Here is a 19,852-nt window from a genome sequence, read left to right as displayed (position 1 = left end):
AATGAACATAAACCATCAAACACTAAAGAGCCAATGATAAGTCACAAGATCCCAGACAGGCCATTGCAAACAGTGGCTACTGACCTGTTCACTTGGAACAATGATGATTATTTAGTCACAATAGACTATTATAGCAGATACTTTGAGCTAAACAGATTACACAGCACCACAGCTGCTGCTGTCATACATAAACTAACATCTTCTTTTGCAAGACACAGGATACCAGAGACTGTTATATCAGACAATGGTCCATAGTACAGATGTAGAGAGTTTGATGTTTTTGCCAACACATGGGGGTTCACACACAATACCTCCAGCCCATGCTATCCTCAAAGTAATGGTTTAGCCGAGAAGTCTGTTCACATTGCAAAGTCCCTTATGGAAAAGACCAAAGCTGATCAGAAAAACCCTTATCTGAGTCTGCTTGAATATCGCAATACCCCCGTAGACAACTTCAAATCACCAGTTCAGCTGCTCATGAGGCGTCGCACACGCTCAATCCTGCCTTGCACCCATCAGCAGCTGCAACCCAAAACTATCAGCTACAAGGATGTTCACATCATGAGAACCAACAAACAACACCAGCAGAAGAAATACTATGACAGATCAGCTAAGCAAATGTCACCTCTGCATGAAGGACAATACATCCGTTTTCAGGAGAAAGGCTACTGGAAACCAGCAGTTGTCATTCGTTCAGCTGATACTGAAAGATCATACCACATACGTGCATCAGGAGGACAAGAATACAGGCGAAACAGACAACATCTCCTGGACACAACAGAGACACTGACCAGTCAGACTGAAGAAAACCCAAAACATGACACACAACATGCACTGCACACTGACACACCACACACCTCAAATATAACAGGAGAAACAGCCCCACAGGCTGTGCGGTATCAGACAAAGTCTGGACGTGAGGTTAAGCCCAGAGTTGTTCTGGACTTATAAAAATATGCTCAAAGGTGTTCAGATATGTACAAGTCAATGACATTGTGATTGCGTTTCTATTTACAACAGTATGACATTCGAGCAAGTTAAATGGTAATTGAAATCTGTTGTTGAATTCTTACTTTATGGAAGTCGTACATGTGCTACTTGAATTTCAATACGTTTCAGTAATGGTTATTGCACAGAGAGTGTTTTCTTGAATGTTGTGTTCCATATTTTTCTAAAAGAAGGGGGATGTAATATTCTTAGGTAATACGATCTCCGAGCGGTCCCTGAAGTAGAATAAGATTGGCCCAAGGAACGAGGAACTTCCTGTTTTAGCGTTGCCTGAAATGTGATGTGTTATTCCCAGGAGTCGTGAATAAAAGTACAGTTAGCAGCACGTCGTGTGTTGGCTCAACTTATTTCCACAATTCGGAACAAGACACTGTATTTCTTGAATCTCCGGCTCTTAGTTTTGTATGGACTCATTGATCGTTTACAAAGTGAGTTCGGAGAGGAAGTGACGCCAGAAAGACCGGGCCCCACACCGGAAGTGACATCAGAAAGAACGCGCCACAGCCAGCTTCATAATACAAACGTAAAATGTTCTTTGTCACATTGTGTACTTTTGTGTCCAATAAAGATTTGATTCATGTATGATGGCACAGGTGTGCTTCACTACAATAGGACCCCACAGCACACTGGATTCCAGTTAATTGAAATACCACAACACTGAATATTGTTCAGATAAGTTACATTTAAGAACTTGCACACAAAGCAATATTGGAGGTGACTAGGACGTGCGCATTTTCCGCACGTGTACTAGGTCGCGTTGCGCCGGCTGACGCAGGGGAGAGGGGGTCTTAAACGACCATTGTGTGTGTTTGGAAAAGGATAAGGTTGGGTGGGATTTACCCTGGATAACCTTAACCGGCTTAGTGTAAACGGGACCTAAGTCAGGTGTGTCCAAACATTTTTAAGGGCTACTTTGATACTCCGTATAAATGAAATACACTAAAACCAATACAGTGTTGGTCAATCAATACATGCTATAATATCTGTGTGGGAATTAAATGTTGAGTGTTACCAGTAGTGTTGAGCGAGAGGCCGTGTCACGGCACGGGCTCGAACCCGCTTTTTTCCGGTAGCTGGGTCTGCCAGCACCTCCGTTGGCAGCGCGTCGAGACACGCCCCTGCTCGCGCTGGCCGCATCACGCCCACATTTCGGCAAGGCTGTGGGCGATCGGCAATCAACACACCTGGGACTGATGAGGACAAGCTGTATTTAGACCAGTGGACCCAAGGAATCCTCGCCGGAACTTCGTCTTCTGTACCATAGGCCGATAACCCAGCTTTATGCTCTCTCTCTCGCTCTGCGTTTCATTGTTCTTCCTTGTCGTCCTCCCCAGCAATATGCCTTCGTCCCCGCGTGAATGAGCTATGCGCCTCGACTTCCCTTTTGGACTTTGGACTGCCACCCTCGATTCTCGACCCCTCGCATGGACACGGACTCTGACGCCTCTCTCTCGCTCTGGATCATCTGCCTGCCCCACGGACTGCCTTCCTGCCTTGTTCCTCCTCTCGCCTAACACATCAAGGTAATACACAACAATTAATTACACACATAGTCAAACACACATACACCCCTCGTGGATTAGTCACACTCCATTCTCTTGTTTAGTTTATATATTATTGTTTGATTATTATATATATATTGTTTATATATATAATAAATCATACCAACCAATACCCCCCCCTTGTGTCTGTGCCGTCAACTCCCTCCAACCATAACAGGCGGAAGTCCAAAGAGGGGCAAGGCTGGCTCTGGGGTCCATGAGCAGGCAGGAAGTTGGGGCGATAGAGTGGTGTCAAAATCCGTGTCCAGGCGGGAGGTCGAGATCCAAAAGGTGCAGCCAGAGAACCAGAGGGGAACACAGGGAGACGAGACACACAGCTCGTAACGCGGGAACGGAGGTTGACTGCTGGAAGACGACAAGGGGGACACGAGACCAATCAACACCGAGAAACACAGAGAGAGAGCATGCATATCTACATAACATGGTCAGAAGAACACTAGAAAATAGGACACCACCAACATGAGACTGCATAAATATCTATTTTAAAACTCCCAGTGACGTGCGGTGAGGTTCATGGCTGGTGAGGCACTGACTTCATCACAGTCAGATTTACAGACAAATGAACCCTAAAGAGTATCTTATTCACCATTTGATTGGCAGCAGTTAACGGGTTATGTTTAAAAGCTCATACCAGCATTCTTCCCTGCTTGGCACTCAGCATCAAGGGTTGGAATTGGGGGTTAAATCACCTACAATTATTCCTGGGCGCGGCGCCGCTGCTGCCCACTGCTCCCCTCACATCCCAGGGGGTGATCAAGGGATGGGTCAAATGCAGAGGACAAATTTCACCACACCTAGTGTGTGTGACAATCATTGGTACTTTAACTTAACTTTTACTTTACACATACAAACTGTAGCACACAAAAAAGCACATTTAATAAAAAAAACGTTATTATGGTCTTACCCAGGGGTGCTCACACTTTTTCTGCAGGCGAGCTACTTTTCAAGTCGTGGGGATCTACCTCATTCATATATATAATTTACATTTACTTATTTATGAAATATATGTTTTTGTTAACAAGTTAAAGGTGTTTAATGATAATGCAAGCATGTTTAACACATATAGTTAATATTGTTAAAAAATTAAAGGTGTTTAATGATAAAACAAGTATGTTTAATACATATAGTTAATATTGTTAACAAGTAAAAGGTGTTTAAAGATAATGCAAGCATGTTTAACACATATAGTTAATATTGTTAAAAAATGAAAGGTGTTTAATGATAATACAAGCATGTTTAATACATATAGTTAATATTGTTAACAAGTTAAAGGTGTTTAATGATAATACAAGCATGTTTAACACAGTTAATATTGTTAAAAAATTAAAGGTGTTTAATGATTATACAATAATGTTTAATACATATAGTTAATATTGTTAACAACTTAAAGGTGTTTAAAGATAATACAAGCATGTTTAACACATATAGTTAATATTGTTAACAAGTTAAAGGTGTTTAAAGATAATACAAGAATGTTTAACACATATAGTTAATATTGTTAATAAGTTAAAGGTGTTTAAAGATAATACAAGCATGTTTAACACATATAGTTAATATTGTTAATAAGTTAAAGGTGTTTAAAGATAATACAAGCATGTTTAACACACATAGTTAATATTGTTAATAAGTTAAAGGTGTTTAAAGATAATACAAGCATGTTTAACACATATAGTTAATATTGTTAATAAGTTAAAGGTGTTTAAAGATAATACAAGCATGTTTAACACATCTAGATTATTTTCTTTCATGAAGACAAGAATATAAGTTGGTGTATTACCTGATTCTGATGACTTGCATTGATTGGAATCAGACAGTGGTGCTGATAATGTACGCATTTTCGAATGGAGGAGAAAAAAAGTCCTCCTTTCTGTCCAATACCACATGAAAGTGGTTGGTTTTTGGCATCTTATTTGTCCAGCTTCCGTACTCCTTTGTATACACTTTACAAGAAATACATTGTCGGCAAACTCCGTAGCTTGCTAGCTTGTGCACGCCAGCTTTCTGAGACTCATTTTGTTAGCGCAACTGTGCAACTGTGCAGTCGGTCTTTGGAGTTTTGACGACAGGTACGGCGCCAGAGTCTGTTGAAATAAAGTGTTTCTCGCCTTCCAGTCGGTAATTTTAATGAGCTGGCAGCAGCCAGCGTCATCTCAGAAGACCCTCGGGCGCCGTGAATGTCAATCAAGTGACGAAAGTGACGTCATAGTGAAGATTTATGATTGCTCATTTTTAGGACTAATTTTTTAATGCCTGGCTGGTGATCGACTGACACACCCTCCGAGATCGACCGGTAGCTCGCGATCGACGTATTGAGCACCCCTGGTCTTACCTTTACTTATAAGTGCGGGAACAGTGGTGTTCGTGTTGGAGGAGTTGTGAATGAATGAAATATGAAATCCGTGCTGCAGTCTGCAGGTGTACCTAATGTTGTGTCACTGCAGTCGTTCACGGTTCCTCCGGCGCGAGCAATGTTGTTTTTGCACTTTTTGGCTTCTTGTTAAGTGACTTTTTTTGGGTGGATTCGGTCTTGCACGTGGAGGGTTTGGGTGTGGGCTTTGGTTGGTGTGGCGCTCCCGTCGGGGGTTGCAGTCTGCGGCGAAGGTGCAATAACCGGCACCAGGAGGCGGGGTTACGCGAGCCTCAGCCAGTGCGTCTTCGCAGCAGTTTTATGATTGCTCAGCACAAGAAATACTTTACACACATACAGTTGTTGACAAAATACACTGTACATTATATACCTCAGCTAACTAAACTATGGAAATGTATAATATAATTCATATAGCAATACGGTCTCACGGCACAGCAGGCCAGCAGTTAGCCGAGCCCGGAATCCATGTTGAGGCACTGGGTGACGTGCCTCAACTGGCTGCTGATCACCGCACCGTCTCTTCTCAGTATTTGAACGGCAAATGTGAAAATTCAGCGATTTTGAATAAAAATAATCTAAAACTGGTGAAGTTAAATGGAAAATAACTTTATAGTATAATCACTGGATACATATAACAATTTAATTAATTTTTTTTCTTTTTACATTTTTTTACTTTCCAAGATGGCCTCTAGTGACCGCACGTCACTGAAAACTCCAATGCGGTACGGGCAACCACCTGTACAAACGCCATAAAATTAGCTCTCGGCAGCAAAACCCCTGAACGAACCATTTAAAACTCAGTTTAGACACAGCTTCATTACACATTGGTATACAATCTCAAAACACAATGATTAAATTTGACATAACTTTCCTGTTATATGAAATATATAGATGATTATTTTCAAAACAATTGACATCTGACGAATAATACTGTCTGTAAAAAACACTATCATCTTCAATAGAGAAGTGAGGGATGCCAGGACATTTTGACTGATGGTTTTTTGACAGAAAGTGGGAACTGTGATCTCTATTGTAACACATGTAAATGTGTCTGAACAATCAAAACAGGCACTGCAACAAAGCTGCTTCAGTAGAAGTCAGAAAGAAGTCATGAGGGTGCCAAGTTTGGACCTGAGCAACTAAAAAACAAGATAAGGAGATAAGACTAAGACTGCATACATTGTTTATAGTTTCAGGAGACCATGGGAGAAAGAAATCATACCACAAAACAGTGATGGATGATTTTATCCTGCTACGATCTAACACTCAAATAGCATCACTGTCCTGGTGATGGACCTGTCAAGGCCAAGGTTACAACCGGTTCCACGGTCAACAGAGAGCTAAAACTGCATTTTTTTTCAAGAATCTGCTGCAAAAATGTGAGTCTCTCACATGTTGAATAGTTGAATACGCCAAATTATGACTTTGAATTAAAATTACAACATTAAATACTTTTACTTTTGTTGTTGTATGTAGAAATGGTGGAGCTGAAGTGGCAGCAGCTCTGTACTCTTTTATGTCCTCCTTTGTGTTCTTTAATATTTACTTCTTGTTTTCACTCTATTTTTTGTCGACATTTTGAATCTGCACTGCAACCCCGTAGTTTTCCCATTGTGGGATAAATAAAGTATACCCTATCCTATCCCAAAAGAGAGGACCTCACATGGAACCTTGAAGAACACTACTACCACAGTACTGAACTGTTACAGACTAAAAAAAACAATGTTGCAAGTTGATTCATAATTATTTCAGCTTTTTTGTGTTATTTTCTTTAATGCTGATAACTATAACACAGGAGTCGGCAACCCAAAATGTTGAAAGAACCATATTGGTCCAAAAATACAAAAAAAATATCTGTCTAAAGCCGCAAACAATTTAAAGCCTTATAAAAGTGTTATAATGAAGGCAACACATGATGTAAGTGTCTATATTAGCTATATTACCCTACTATAAAAATGACTTTAAAAGTCTTATATAAGTGTTATAATGAAGGCAACACATGCTGTAAGTGTCTATATCAGCTATATTAGTCTAATATCAAAGGCTGACGCAAATCTTCACTGACAGAAATTTTGTATTTTAATTGTTATTCTACACATTTTTGCAACATTGGAAATGATTAGTAAAACGGAGGCTTCTCACAGGATGAGATAACTTCTGGAAATGACTGTCTTAGAATTGCCAAAGGTATGTGTGTGTCCAAGTTTAACGAAACGGCAGGTTGTCTTCTTCTAATGGATTTATAACAATCTTTGCAAGCTGGGTAACGTTTGCTGTGGTCTGGAACAACATTGCACACGAACAACTATCAGAAATGCAGCCAATATTACATACAGATAATGTGTCATGAGACATGCAAATATAAAATAAATACACAGAGGACATAAGTAAAGGAAATTAAATAAGCTCAAATATTCCTACAAACAAGGCATAATGATGCAATATGTACATACAGCTAGCCTAAATAGCATGTTAGCATCGATTCGCTTGCAGTCATCCATCCATCCATTTTCTAGCGATTGTCCCTTTTGGAGTTGCGGGGGGTGCTGGAGCCTATCTGCATTCGGGCGGAAGGTGGTGTACACCCTGGACAAGTCGCCAACCTCATCGCAGGGCCAACACAGATAGACAGACAACATTCACACTCACATTCCCACACTAGGGCCAATTTAGTGTTGCCAATCAACCTATCCCCAGGTGCATGTTTTTGGAGGTGGGAGGGAGCCGGAGTACCCAGAGGGAACCCACGCAGTCACGGGGAGAACATGCAAACTCCACACAGAAAGATCCCAAGCCCGGGATTGAACCCAGGACTACTCAGGACCTTCGTATTGTGAGGCACATGCACTAACCCCTGTACCACCGCAGTCATGGATTGACCAAATATGCCTGATTAGCACTCCAGCAAATCAATAAAATCAACAAAGTTCATCTTTGTGCATTCACATACAGCATTAAATGTTTGGTGGACAAAATGAGACAAAGGAGTGGCATAAAACACGTCTTTCTGTGGCAGCATCGGAGAAAATTGTACATGTAAACAAACTACGATGAGTTCAAGGATCGCTAAAATTAGTAGGACAAATAGGTGCTTGCCAAATACTCTCATCAGTGAAGCATGTTTAACATAAACAGTGGGATTTCTAACAATTAGGAAGGTTTGTGTCATGTTTGTCCTCCTACAGAAAATATATTAAAACAAAAAATATATTTTTTCTTCATCTTTTTCCATTTTTAAACATCTCTGAAAGAGGTCCAGGGAGCCACTAGGGCGGCGCTAAAGAGCCGCATGTGGCTCTAGAGCCGCGGGTTGCTGACCCCCGGTATAACATGTTATGTTGAGGTGCACTTTATAATGATTTTGCAGACAAATGATACTGTTTATCGTCACGCTGGTGAGTGTGTGGGCAAGAAATATTTGAGAAGCACTGCTATTGTGACCTGATGAGGGGGGAATGGAGCTTGATGTTCGAGTGTTGTTGTGTGGTTGAATAGCATTTTGTGCAATAAAGACAAGACAAAGAAGTAATATGAGCCTACATTCCTGGAATATTACAATATTGTGTGTTTGTATTTCGCCAACATGGTAGAATCATATGATAGGGCGGGTTGTATACTGTTTTTCTGTCACCTTGAGGAAATAGCATGAAGAGGAAGACAATATAATGTAACTTGGACAGTGATGTACAGAACACAGGAGATTTAATTAATTTTTGTTTTTTGGCATTTTTTTTTTTTTGGACAAAACTTCTCCATCATTCAGCTATTGATTTTTGCTAGCTGGTCAAAAAGAATAAATAACATGTATACAATGATCAACACATTTGAGAACTGACGTTGTCAGGAAGTGTTAGTGACGAGCCCCAAGATGCAAAGATGGCAGGCATGATGGAGGAAAACATGACTTTTAATGTCACAAATAAAATGTAGGAAAATAGGAATCAGGAAACAGGAACCAGGTAACGGTTCACAATACTCCAGCACTGAGTGGAGGGCGAGGCAGGGTGCCAATCAGCTGCAAGTCAGGGGAAACAGCGCTCAGGGAGACAAGCAGGAAACTGAACAAAAATAAGAGCGCTGACAGGAAATTAAACTAAAACATAACCAAACTGTCAGTGACAAGCCTGACAGAGCCCCCCTTCCGATAACAGATGCCAGACATTCTAGAAAAAAAAGTCCAAAGTCACGGGAGGGCGGAAGGAGGACAAGGCGGTGGGCCGCCAGGCCAAGTGTCGCTGCAGGTTGCGGGGAAGAGTCAGGTGGCGACGACTGGTTAAACGCCGCCGCAATTGGCGAGGCGGTCGCCCATGGAAGGGCCACCTCCGTGGCCGACGAGAGGGCCGCGTGCTGGCACATGATGGCACGCCGTGCGTCCAGCCAGCTGGAGGTCGCGGAGGCGACAATGCTGGAGACGCTGGCAAAGCCGTGGGACGGCCCGCCGGGGACGAGGAAGCTGGCGACGACGTGGGACGGCCTGCCGATGACGAGGAAGCTGGCGACGCCGTGGGACGGCCTGCCGATGACGGTGTCGTTGTAGGAGGATCCGGATCAGCAAGCAGCTGCACCGTCGGCGTGGTCCTGCAGCGGTCTCCACAGGCCCACCGGGGTCGATGGCGGCTTCCGCAGGCCCACTGAAGAGGACGGCGGCGTCCGCAGGCCCACCGAAGAGGATGCCGTCGTCTGCAGTGGACTCACTGGTTGAGGTGAGAGCTGTGCTTCCCCTGTCGCACAGCATCAGACAACAGGGAGACAGAACAAGGCAAAACATCTCCTCGCTTCGGCCCTCAGCGCCAAGATCCTGTCAAGCCTCTCAGCCATTGAAATCTCAGCGGGGTTCGAATTTGGCTGTAGTGTTCTGTCAGGAAATGTTGGTGACGAACCCCAAGATGCAGAGATGGCATGGCGTGATGGAGGTAAACATGACTTTTAATGCCAACAATAAAATGCAGGACATCAGGAACCAAGATTCCTGATGAACCAAGGATTGACAGGTGTGGCCTGCTCAGAGAGATAAACAGGAAACTGAACAAAGATAACATCGCTGATAGGAAATTAAACAAACACAAAGGGAAAAAAACTAAAACATAACCAAACTGTCAGTGACATCCATTACCTAGCTGCTTGGCACTCAGCATCAAGGGTTGGAATTGGGAGTTGAATCACCAAAAATGAGTCCCGGGCGCGGCACCATTGCTGCTCACTGCTCCCCTCACCTCCCAGGGGGTGACCAAGGGTGATGGGTCAAATGCAGAGAATAATTTCGCCACACCTAGTGTGTGTGTGACAATCATTGGTACTTTAACTATTAACTTTAACAAGCCTGACAGTTGTAGAGAATCGAACCCACGTCTTGTGGAATAAAAGGTGAATGCGCGAACCATTGTACTACCAAAAGTCTGATGATGTCACAAATTCAAAGTATCAATTTAATATTTATTAAATGAATATCAGGTTTGTCGCTTGGATTCAGTTTGTCGTCCTTCTTTGATTGTAGCGGCATTTTAAAAACTTTTTACTAACCTTTGTTGCGCTGCACCTTTTTTTTTATCATTGCGCTTGTAAATTCCACGATGTCTGGCCGAAGAAAATCTGACAGGCCAGGCCGCTCCAAACCTTGTGCGTCTCCTGATCCAGATACAATAGAGGGGTCGGTCGTCGACTCGGCCCTTTTACGAAGCATACTTCGGATGATGGACGAAATGCAAGCCGATATTCTCAACAATCTTAAATTGTCAAAGGAGACACGACGGCTGTTATAGATCCATTTGAGAGCATTCTCTCATCCTACAGCAGGGCCATTGCTAGCCTGGAGCTCGCTGCTAATGCTAACCAGCTAACTGACCTACGTGCTAGTGTCAACAAGCAAATTGCTACGGTGGATCTCCTCGCTAAAAAGTGCGATCATCTGGAGGGCCACTCCAGGTGGAATAATATCTCAGTGGTGGGCCTCTGAGGGCTGTGAAGGTCCCCGTCCGACTGACTTTTAGCGCTCAGTTATTGCAGGATTTGCTCAAGCTTGACGACAAGCCCATATTGGATAGTGCCTAAAGATGGTGAACCTTCTCGACCGCTCGTTGTATGAGTGAATTTATTTCAAGTCCGGAACCAGATTCTACGGCAGGCGGGTGAGGCTTCTCCGCTAACCTATATGGACAAGTGGATTTAGATTTTTCCCGACTTTGCTTTGGTGAAGAAAAAGCTACATTCATGTCCTAACGTGAAGTTTGTACTTCTGTTCCGGGCAACATTGTGGATCACTTTATGCAATGATCAGGCTCACAGATTCGAGGACCCAGTACTGGCGGCAGATTTTGTGGAGAAAAATATCAAAACGGGAGTTGCACCGGACTGCGTATAAGTGTAACAGGGTCAATTATGTCTTGTAAATAATGTATTTTATAATGCTTTATTATTGTTATAATTACACAAAATGTGTAAGTTACATGTAAATACCTGAATATTGTTCAATGTTTTGTCAATGTGGAACCATTGTCTCGTTGTCCCTCCTACTGCAATAATTACTGTGACACCTGTCTTTTTATGTGCGTTGGACACGCCTTCCAACTTCCCTTTTGTCTACCATAACGGGAGAGGTAGGCGTCCATGCGACGACAGAAAATGTATTGTAATGTTAAGAACTTCAGTTCACTTTCTTGTTCTGTATTGTATTTTGTGTAGGGACTCGACGACGGCAAAAACTTATTGACAACAATTGTATTCTGTGTTTTATCAGGTATGTTTATTTCACTGTTGTACTGCCCTTTTGTCTACCATAACGGGAGAGGGACTCGACGACGGCAAAAACTTATTGACAACAATTGTATTCTGTGTTTTATCAGTAAAGTGCAGCTGAGCAATCCATGGTGTCGGTCGTGTTTCATAAAAGCCACACAACGCAGAGGAATAGACCACCGGTTACTAGAGATGCGCGGTTTGCGGACACAACCGCGGAGTCCGCGGATTATCCGCGGGTCGGGCGGTTGAAATAAAAATGTTTTTGATTTTATCCGCGGGTCGGGTCGGGCGGTTGAAATAAAAAAAAAATAGATTTTAAATAGATTCAGGCGGGTGGCAGTTAAACCAATTCGGAAATATATATACATAGTTAAATGTTGTTACCCACATACGAAAAACGAGCAGGCACCTGCAGCATATGCCACAACAGAAGAAGAAAAAAAAAAGAGATGGACACTTTTACGGAGCGGAGAAGGGACGCCTCGCCGGGGTCCGGGACTGAGGTCCCTTCCCCCGAGAGGGCCCCACCGGGAGCCGTAGCTGAGGTGATCCGCGAGAAGGGCCCGACGCACGTCCAGGGTCACCACCGCGCCCACCGCACCGACACCCCGCCTCGTCCGCGGCCGGCGTCACGCGCAGCAGGTAAGCAGCTTACCTGCCCGCCACCCCCGTGGCCGGGGGCTCGTAACAGGGGTCACTCCGCGCGCTCCGCCCGCGCAGCTTACCTGCCCGCCACCCCCGTTGCCGGGGCGCGTAACAGGGGTCACTCCGCGCGCAGTGTGCTCACGAAAGGGGTGGGGCTCACCCTGGTGAGCCGAGTGGGCCACTTTTGGTAAGCAGAACTGCCGCTGCGGGATGAACCGAACGCCGGGTTAAGGCGCCCGATGCCGACGCTCATCAGACCCCAGAAAAGGTGTTGGTTGATATAGACAGCAGGACGGTGGCCATGGAAGTCGGAACCCGCTAAGGAGTGTGTAACAACCCACCTGCCGAATCAACTAGCCCTGAAAATGGATGGCGCTGGAGCGTCGGGCCCATACCCAGCCGTCGCCGGCAGCGAGAGCCGCGAGGGCTAGGCCGCAACGAGTAGGATGGCCGCTGCGGTGCGTGCTGAAGCCTCGGGCGCGAGCCCGGGTGGAGCCGCCGCGGGTGCGAGGGACATCGCACCTCCACACGCTTGGAGGTGCGCTCAGCGTGGCTCCCAGATGATTGCGCACTGGTGTGCGTCTGGGCCGTGACAGCGTGGCACGCGAATGTCTCTGCTGCATTGGATCAGTCTCCTTTCTTTAACAGGCAAAAGCTTTATAACCTCACTAATGCCTTGCATCGTCTATATTAGATATATAACAACGGGCGGGTGCGGGCGGGTGCGGTTTTGATTAAATGTTAGATCGGTTGGATGGCGGATGGTTGACGACTTTTGTGATGCGGTTGCGGATGAAATAATTGCCTATCCGCGCATCTCTACCGGTTACATAAGAGGCATGCTAACACCTAAACTGATCGCCGCTGTCAAGGCCTTGAGATACCTTAACTGGATACTTGTTGGACTTGTTCTTACTCACGCAGTTAGTGTTGTTACTGGGTTTGCTCTTGACTACTATTTGAGTTTGTGGAAATCTTGCCTTGTTTGTCAATTTTGTTCTGCCTCACTGAGTGTTGTTGCTATAGATACTCTGTTAGTTTAGTCGAAATGACTACTATTCGGGTGTGTATATACCTGTAAGTGCTCTTTGCTGATAGTAGGCTGTAACCATACAGTTTTTTTATGTTCTTTTTTTTGTTTGAACTTAGGGGTTGTGCGTTTTCCTTTTTGTTTACATCAATCAAGTCTATCTTTTAATTTATTTTTGTTTCTTTTCGAGCTCTACCACAGATTTGCATTCTTGTGTTCTGTATATTTGATGCTGGCATTTTGCTATGCCAATACTTACAAACCCCGTTTCCATATGAGTTGGGAAATTGTGTTAGATGTAAATATAAACGGAATACAATGATTTGCAAATCCTTTTCAACCCATATTCAATTGAATGCACTACAAAGACAAGATATTTCATGTTCGAACTCATAAACTTTTTTTTTTTTAATGCAAATAATAGTTAACTTAGAATTTCATGGCTGCAACACATGCCAAAGCTTGTTGGTGCAGTACAGCCTGAGGGATCGAAGGTCATGGGCTTAGCTGCTTACGTGCAGTGATTTCTCCAGATTCTCTGAACCCTTTGATGATATTACGGACCGTAGCTGGTGAAATCCCTAAATTCCTTGCAATAGCTGGTTGAGAAAGGTTTTTCTTAAACTGTTCAAAAATTTGCTCACGCATTTGTTGACAAAGTGGTGACCATCGCCCCATCCTTGTTTGTGAATGACTGAGCATTTCATGGAATCTACTTTTATACCCAATCATGGCACCCACCTGTTCCCAATTTGCCTGTTCACCTGTGGGATGTTCCAAATAAGTGTTTGATGAGCATTCCTCAACTTTATCAGTATTTATTGCCACCTTTCCCAACTTCTTTGTCACGTGTTGCTGGCATCAAATTCTAAAGTTAATGATTATTTGCGAGAAAAAAAAAATGTTTATCAGTTTGAACATCAAATATGTTGTCTTTGTAGCATATTCAACTGAATATGGGTTGAAAATAATTTGCAAATCATTGCATTTCGTTTATATTTACATCCAACACAATTTCCCAACTCATGGAAACAGGGTTTGTATTTTAACAATAACATCCGGTGGGTGTGGCATTAGGTTCAGTTTAATTGTAAGGGACTTAATAATCCTTTAAAGTGAAGTAAGGTGCTACACCATCTTTGCCATTTGGGTGCTCATGTCATCTTTTTGACATCTTTTTGGAGACTTATCTTAAACCTGCTGACCATTTGAAGTTGAGACAAGGAGGGGTAGGACAGATCTTTAATTCTTCATTTTTGGTTAAAATCAAGGGTTGCTGCTATTCTGCTGCATAAATCTGTTCTTTTGTACTCTCAAACAGCATTTCTGACACCAATGATAGGTATGTTATCGCCACTGGTCAGATTTCAAACACTCCAGTAGCCCTCGTAAATGTTTATGCCCCTAACTATGGTGATGACACCTTTTTTTCTGAATCTCCCTGATTTGTCAATGCACTATTTAATATCACGAGGAGACTTTAACTGTTAGCTTGACTCCCAGCTTGATCGCTCATCACCTAAACTTTGTCCACCCTTAAGATCTGCTAAGGTAATCCAGTCTTTTATGGAGTAATATTCTGTTTCAGATGTCTGGCTCTTTATGAATCCTATTAAAAGGCAATGTTTATTTTTTCCTCACGTCCATCAGACTTTCACCCGTATTGATTACTTTTTAGTTGATAACAAGTTACTTTCATTTATACCTACGTGCAAATATGATGCAATTGTTTTCTGGGATCATGCTCCAATTTCAATAGATTTGTGCTTTAAAAACCTAACAACCACACATGAGCTTTGGCGTCTTAATACACAAATATCTTTAAATGAGGACTTTGTGGATTTTGTTTTGTGTCAAATAGATTTATTTTTTACTATTTAACAAGACCCCCGGAGTGTCAGCCTCTGCAGTGCTCCGGGAGATGGTGAAGGCGTACATTCGGAGGGAAATAATCAATAATACAAGTTATGTGAAAAGACTCAGAAAAAATAAATTGACTAAGCTGACACAACGCATATCCTTCCCTCAAAACCCAGATGTTTACAAGAAAAGGCTCTCTCTACAGGCAGAACTGGATGGTTTTTTTTTGTCCTGTCCAGCCACTCAGGGAAATCATATTGTTGATGTAGATGCCCATATCGGCTTTACAAAAGAGAAGTGTGGGATACTTCTCTTGTTGCCTTATTTGTATTTGACTTTATTAAATGGATTTATATTATTATTTGGTGCAGCTGGGCTGGAGCAAGAGGGGATAGAAAGAGAAAAAAGGAAGACAGAGGGGGATAAGACAAAGAGACAACAACAACAACAAACACAACAATAACAATAACAACAACAACAGCAAGCCCCGCCACCGGGCGCAACCCCCCGCCCAACCACCCACGAGAGGGACAGCCCCCAGCCGTACCCCAAACCCCGCCCAGGCACCCCCATCCATCCCCAACCGCTAGACCACCTATGATCAGCCCGCCAGGCCGAAAACAGGGAACACACCGCAGGCCCACCCGACCCCGTGGCACCCAGGACCCCCCATCCACGGAACAAGACCCCTAGGGGCAGAACCACAGCTCTGGCCTCCTTGGGAGTCAGGTCAGGAAATTAATTAGCGGTGCCCAAAGAGATCGGAATTCTGTCAATGGTTGTTTTGATTCAGCAGATATTCTTTCCACTATTACATAATCTAATAAAATATTTTTGTAAAGGTTCATACATAAATTATTTTTTGATTTCCAATTCATGAGGAGGTATGTTTTGTTTATATCAAGATCAGTTGCGGAGAGATCATCCAACAGGCAAAGTGAGGGGGAGATGGGAATGGAAATCTCTAAGGCCAATGACAGGTTCTCACACACTCCACAGCAGAAGTTATTCACGGGAGCACAGGACCACATTGAGTGTAAGTAGTTATCTATCTTATAATCTGAGCAATGTATACAAATGTTAGTCAGCTAAACCCATTTTATACATTCTTAAACCGGTTTAATGTATTCTGTAAAGTATTTTGAGCTTAATCAGCCGTAAAATTGGATTCTTAAAGGGGAACATTATCACCAGACCTATGTAAGCGTCAATATATATCTTGATGTTGCAGAAAAAAGACCATATATTTTTTTAACCGATTTCCGAACTCTAAATGGGTGAATTTTGGCGAATTAAACGCCTTTCTATTATTCGCTCTCGGAGCGATGACGTCACAACGTGACGTCACATCGGGAAGCAATCCGCCATTTTCTCAAACACATTACAAACACCGAGTCAAATCAGCTCTGTTATTTTCCGTTTTTTCGACTGTTTTCCGTACCTTGGAGACATCAGGCCTCGTCGGTGTGTTGTCGGAGGGTGTAACAACACGAACAGGGACGGATTCAAGTTGCACCAGTGGCCCAAAGATGCGAAAGTGGCAAGAAATTGGACGAAATTTGTTCAAAATACGAGGGTGTGGGGAAAGCCGACGAAAATGGTCAGTCGTTTGTTCCGCACACTTTACCGACGAAAGCTATGCTACGACAGAGATGGCAAGAATGTGTGGATATCCTGCGACACTCAAAGCAGATGCATTTCCAAAGATAAAGTCAAAGAAATCTGCCGCCAGACCCCCATTGAATCTGCCGGAGTGTGTGAGCAATTCAGGGACAAAGTACCTCGGTAGCACGGCAAGCAATGGCGGCAGTTTGTTCCCGCAGACGAGCGAGCTAAACCCCCTGGATGTCTTGGCTCACACCGTCCCTTATGCCACCGAAGATGATCAAGAGAAGAATATCGACCCTAGCTTCCCTGGCCTGCTGACATCAACTCCAAAACTGGACAGATCAGCTTTCAGGAAAAGAGAGCGGATGAGGTTATGTCGACAGAATATATTAATTGATGAAAACTTTATTCATTACTCGCGGTTTTACGTAACTTATTATACATAAACTGTGTTTACCAATAATTTAGCTTAAAAACATTACAACACTTAAAAACAAACACATACCAATCGTTGGTTAGAAGGCGATCGCCAAATTCGTCCTCGCTTTCTCCCGCGTCGCTGGCTGTCGTGTCGTTTTCGTCGGTTTCGCTTGCATACGGTTCAAACCGATATGGCTCAATAGCTTCAGTTTCTTCTTCAATTTCGCTTAAGCCGCTGAAATCCGAGTCTGAATCCGAGCTAATGTCGCTATACCTTGCTGTTCTATCCGCCATGTTTGTTTGTGTTGGCATCACTATGTGACGTCACAGGAAAATGGACGGGTGTATATAACGATGGTTAAAATCAGGCACTTTGAAGCTTTTTTTAGGGATATTGCGTGATGGGTAAAATTTTGAAAAAAACTTCGAAAAATAAAATAGGCCACTGGGAACTGATTTTTAATGGTTTTAACCCTTCTGAAATTGTGATAATGTTCCCCTTTAATCAAACGGGAAGTATTGAGGCATATTTGTTTTCGGAATTCTTGGTCACAGCTTGTGGATATATCGGGGTGCCATTTGGAAGTTGGGATACCTATTGTTATCTATTCTTGATAATAAAGCATATAATTTGGATAAAGCATTGGGGGCAGATATTTTGTAGAATTTAACGGTAGTGGTATTAGTTTCCCATGTTGTTTTGTTGAATCTTGCGCTGATTACAGATTTGATTTGTATATATTCTAGAAATTTGTTAGGATTTATTGCATATTGTGTTATTAAACCTTTAAAAGGAATACAACTGTTTCCATTGATGATATGTCCAAGGCATCTGACTCCCTTATCATACCATGTTGGAAAGTTCAATGGTTTCTTGTTAAGCAGAAAATCGGGATTATTCCAAATAGGTGTAAATTGGCAGGGAGTGAGCGGGGACCCAGTTATTTAAAAAAATTCCCACCAAACTGTTAAGGTAGTGCGTATATAAATACTTTTAAAGCAGCTGTGTTTTCAGAGAATTTGGTTAATAAAGGGCAAATTAGAAATTGAGATCTCCTGGCCGAGTGATTGTTCAATATCTAACCATAAATTATCTAATAAATTGGGATTGATCCATTTAAATATGTATTGCAGTTTATTTGCAAGGAAGTAATTGGAAACATTTGGGAGTTCTAGACCCCCATATTCTTTGGGTTGTTGAAATGTTTCAAGGCTGATTCGTGCTGGTTTACTTTTCCAAAGAAACTGATTGATGTGTGAGTCTAGTGAGAACTGCATGTTCTTATTTCGGATCGTGCCACTGAACAAATGTTCTGCTCAAGATCCCAGGTCTTTGAACATGGCGATAAGGCCAGCAAAATATTAGCGCATCAATTACGCCAGATATCAGCATCCCATCATATTTGGCCGATTCAAACTGATTCAGCCGTAACCATAGATGACCTTGAGATAAATAATGTATTTAACAATTTCATACTTGCCAAACCTCCCGATTTTTCCGGGAGACTCCCGAATTTCAGTGCCTCCCGAAAATCTCCCGGGGCAACCATTCTCCCGAATTTCTCCCGATGTTCACCCGGACAACAATATTAAGGGCGTGTCGTGATGGCACTGCCTTTAGCGTCCGCTTTTTCACCATACAAACAGTGTGCCAGCCCAGTCACATGTTGTATGCGGCATCTGCATACACACGAAAGTGACTGCAAGACATACTTGATCAACAGCCATACAGGTCACTCTGAGGGTGGCCGTATAAACAACTTTAACACTGTGAACCCACACCAAACAAGAATGACAAACACATTTCGAGAGAACATCCGCACCGTAACACAACAGAACAAATACCCAGAATCCCCTGCAACCCTAACTCTTCCGGGATACAATATACACCCTCGCTACGACCAAACCCCGCCCCCCGCCTCCAACCCAGCCCACCTCAACCACGCGCCCCCCCCCACAATATCTCGAATTCGAAGGTCTCAAGGTTGGCAAGTATGCCCTGAGCTGGATGACATTTTTAACAATTTGGACATCTCTTGAGTTCATCAATCCGCTGCGATGGAATTGGAGGGACCAGTCACTGCTGCAGAATTTAACGTTGCAGCAATATCACTACAAAGCGGTTATTCTCCAGGACCGGATGGTTACCCTTCCAAATTAAAAAATTGTTTTGGCCATAAATTTGCCTCTTTATTATTGGATATGTACAATGAATCGTTTAAATCTGTCCGCCTCCCAAAAACGCTTAACCAAGCTCAATTTCTCTCCTCTTGAAAAAAGACAAATATCCCTCTTTGTGCACTTTGTATCTCCCTAATAGCCAGTTAAATGTGGATTTTAAATGATCTGAACTGCTGGCTTTATGCCTGGAGACTATTTTCCCTTCTATTATTAATGCAGATCAAACTGGGTTCATTCGAAATAGGCACTACTTTTCTAATCTTCGCCGTCTTTTCAATATATTGTAGAGTGTCCCCGCTTCAAACACCCAAGAGGCAGTGATATCACTGGATGCGGAAAAGGCTTTTGACAGAGTGGAGTGTATTTACCTATTTTATGTCCTGGAGAGATCCGGCATTAACAGTTTTAATTTTGTGGGTTAAGCTTTTCTATTTA

Source organism: Nerophis lumbriciformis, linkage group LG09 (assembly GCF_033978685.3).
Source record: "Nerophis lumbriciformis linkage group LG09, RoL_Nlum_v2.1, whole genome shotgun sequence".
Taxonomy (NCBI): domain Eukaryota; kingdom Metazoa; phylum Chordata; class Actinopteri; order Syngnathiformes; family Syngnathidae; genus Nerophis; species Nerophis lumbriciformis.
This window is presented reverse-complemented; position numbering follows the sequence as displayed.